The 3379-nt window shown below is 35.0% G+C and overlaps 1 long non-coding RNA gene across 2 annotated transcripts; it reads left to right on the forward strand.

The window, feature by feature from the left end:
• Positions 1–2904, forward strand: LOC129284378 (uncharacterized). 2 transcript variants are annotated; one of them, XR_008586851.1, is made up of 5 exons: positions 1–113; positions 257–926; positions 1282–1418; positions 1834–1953; positions 2131–2904. It is a non-coding gene; the product is annotated as an uncharacterized LOC129284378 (long non-coding RNA). The 2 variants fall into 2 exon arrangements; XR_008586850.1 differs by lacking the exon at positions 1282–1418 and having other exon boundaries at positions 2131–2898.
• Positions 2905–3379: the final 475 nt, after the last annotated feature.

Below are 3379 nucleotides of genomic sequence, written 5' to 3' on the forward strand. Positions count from 1 at the left end.
GTCCACAGACAAATAGCCACAATGTCCTCATAGTCTTCTGGGTTTATCAACAAAAAATGGTGATTCCTCTCATGAGGACAATCCGATCTCCGTCAAGCCCACAAGCTTGCAAGGTATCTAATATTCTCATGTTTGAATGAATTTATGTAGCTGGAAATTAAAGTTTGAAGGTTTACGCGTTTCTTCCCTCTGTTTCGGATTAAATATTAGGAGAGCCACTGAAACTCAGGGTATCTCCTGAATCTTTCTCTCTTAGGGTTCCCCCATGTGCGAGCGTCAAATCTCTACGGCGTGATCACCGAAGGTGGTTGGAGTGTCATCGGCGGCAACTGGTTTTACTGCAGAAATTTTGGGGATCGGAGAACTGGATTGAGTCGTGCTAGAAATTTGTGGTGTCTTTGTACTGTTCAGAATTCCTTCTTGATTCGTAGGGGAACACAGAAGATCTTTGTCTTCTTTCACCAAGATAATTGGATCATCTTGCTAGAGGCCGTGAGTGACCAACCATGCCACAATGGGCAGCTTCTGAAGAATGTCTCTAACAAGTGAATAACGAGGGAATAATTTATACAATCTAGAGGGCGGACAGGATCTTCCTATAAATACTGCAATTGAGGAAAACTATTTCAAACCCTTCCTCATGGAAATAACTCAGATATGGGTCTATCTTTGAGGTTTTTATATTGTAGATTCATTAAGTTCTACGTTGCGTGATTATACGATGTTTTGGAATTCTAAGTTGGATGCTGTTAAAAATTTTAATATTGATGTGAAAGAAGATTAGTATATTTAAGTTTGTCCTGATTTAGCTGATGCCTTGAGAAGACATGATGATGGTTAGAATCAAGAATGACTTTTATGGGAGTGTTTGATCTTTAGATCAGATGGCACCATTCTTCTCTACTTCAGACTGTCAACTGAATTTGGTATGCTAGTGCTTTCTTTTTTATATTGTACTGTGACAAGATTTTGTTTATCATACATGTATGTTTGGCTGCGCTCTTGGCCTAGAAGAGCTTAATTCTTTATTGAATTGAGAAAACAGAGCCTTTGAATTTTTTAAAAAAAACAATATATTTAGAATAGTGAAGGATAAATATTTAATTAAAAAAAGACGAAACTTGGACTATGAATTTTGTCAAACATTTGATTGATATGATTTTTTTTTTTGGTTTGAAATTATTTATGACTGAATTGTTTATATGAATTTTTTTTTCATATATTTTTTTTTAGGCTTATAATTTGGCCTTTTTAGCCAAGTTGGGTTGGGAAATCTTACAGGAACCAAACCACCTGTGGGCTAAAATCTTAAAGGGGGTTTCATTTCCGAAGAGTGGTTTTGATGAGGCTTAAAAAAATGGAGTAGGCCGTCCCGGATTTGGTCTAGCATTATTGAGGGAAGAAGAGTGTTATAGAAGGTGAGAGCCTATTTTACTGTAGTGCTGTCTATTGTAAAAAGTCTGTGAAACTGGGCAAGCTAGAAACACTGGAACGAACACATATTCCTTCTTTGTAATTGGTCAAAATGTGCATGGTTTGGTAGCTCTTTATCTTTTATTAGTTCCATTGAATATATTTTATATATATCAGAACTTTTGAGAGCTGGCTTTATATGTGTTTCATTAAACTAAAACTGGATGATTGACAAAAAGAGGTCGCGGCTATGACTTTATGGCAAAATGGAAAGAGATATTTCCTAAAGGAAATAAACTGAAAATCCTGTTTTCTTAGATTCAAAGGATCTTGCTTGTGACTAGCTTTTGAACCAGGTTTCTTCCTCTATATTATGCATTTGATAATGATAATTTGTTGTTCTGTGTTGGATTTGAACAGGAAAATAAGAAGTCAAACCCATCAATTTTAAACTAAATAGATTTGGAAAATTCGTATTTGTCGACGAAGAACACTAATTCCGCAAAGGACCACCCGCTGCAGACTGAGCTAGATCATGCGGTATATATGTCTTTTTCACTTTGTTTTCCTTCAAATCTGTTTCAATTTCAAATTCAGTGCAATAATAATCAATTCTATGTCTTTCTCTGATTAAATTGTTGAATTCTTCTTTGTTTTGTTGTCAGCTTTTGTTCTAATTCTGACATCAATTGTTTGGTCATTGTATTCCTCGTCCAGAAAACATGAATGATATTTGTAAGAGAAAATTGCTGATCCAGTGGATTTGACCAATTACGAAGTGAGCATACATCATACTATTTCTCTCTCTCTCTCTCTCTCTCTCTCGCTACATGCACATACAAATAAACTTATGCACACACATCACACTCTTGATTAGGATGGCTAATTCACTGTGATAAAATTCAGGTGCTGCAATGTACAAATTGAGGTTAATTACTTGATAGAAAGGTTCATTTCTAAAAAAATTTGAAAGTCACGTTGCACACCAATAAGTCAAACAAGGAAATATAACCCTTATAATAATTATGTGAGTTGGGTTGGGGAATTTGCGGAAACCGAATCAATCAACTTTGAAGGAAGAGTGTTAGAAGGCAATGTTATTCTCAGCATTGGTAATGGAAAGGCCACTCGTTTTTGGAAAGATCCTCGGCAGCCAAGTAAGCACCTATTTTCTCTTATTTTGTCCTTTTAAGGATTTGAAAAATATGCCATTTATGGCTGAAGTTTTAAAGAGACGAGGGTATTTATGACACTAAGATTGCTGTGTGTTTATTCTTCTACGCCAAGGAGAGAAGATAGATGGGTATATAGACAGGGTTTGCATCATATAAAGTTCACCTAGAATAATGGAAAATTATTTAGGACGGCCAACTATCTTGCTAAGTTGGCTCTTAGTCTTCCCTATGATTTTAACCTTTTTGACCAATCACCTACTTAATAGGTTTGGGTAGTTGTAGTTTTTTCTTTTTTAGATGTTCAATTGGTTTTCTTTCTATCTCTTCTGTTTGTGGTTCGTACTCTTTGGTTGTTCTTATGTTGAATGAAGCTCCCAGTGCATATTGAAAAAAAAAAAAACAAAATAATGAAAAAGTATTTGGAAGATTAGAGTTTCACATGAAGTTAATTTCTTCCTTAAGAGGCTGCTGATGCTATTCCTTCCTTTTGTAAATTTAGAAACATTTGGAATTAAAAGAAGTCGTCATGGAAGAAAGAAATAGAGACCGGAAAAGACGCATACTTTTTTGATTTAATGAGCTTTCTAAATGAACCTAATACTAACTAATGAACATCCTAATAATATTTAATGAATGGAAAATATTTCCTAAATCTAAACAAAATGAATCTTCATAAATAATATATCCTAGCACTTTCCCTCAAACTCAAGATGCTTGAAGTGATTCTCGGAGGATGAATCACTGGGCAAACTACTTGGGAGTGACTCTCAAAAGCTTGAATCATTAGGCAA

This window comes from Prosopis cineraria, unplaced genomic scaffold, assembly GCF_029017545.1.
Source record: "Prosopis cineraria cultivar Desert tree isolate PC_DT_omini unplaced genomic scaffold, ASM2901754v1 PC10, whole genome shotgun sequence".
Taxonomy (NCBI): Eukaryota; Viridiplantae; Streptophyta; class Magnoliopsida; order Fabales; family Fabaceae; genus Prosopis; species Prosopis cineraria.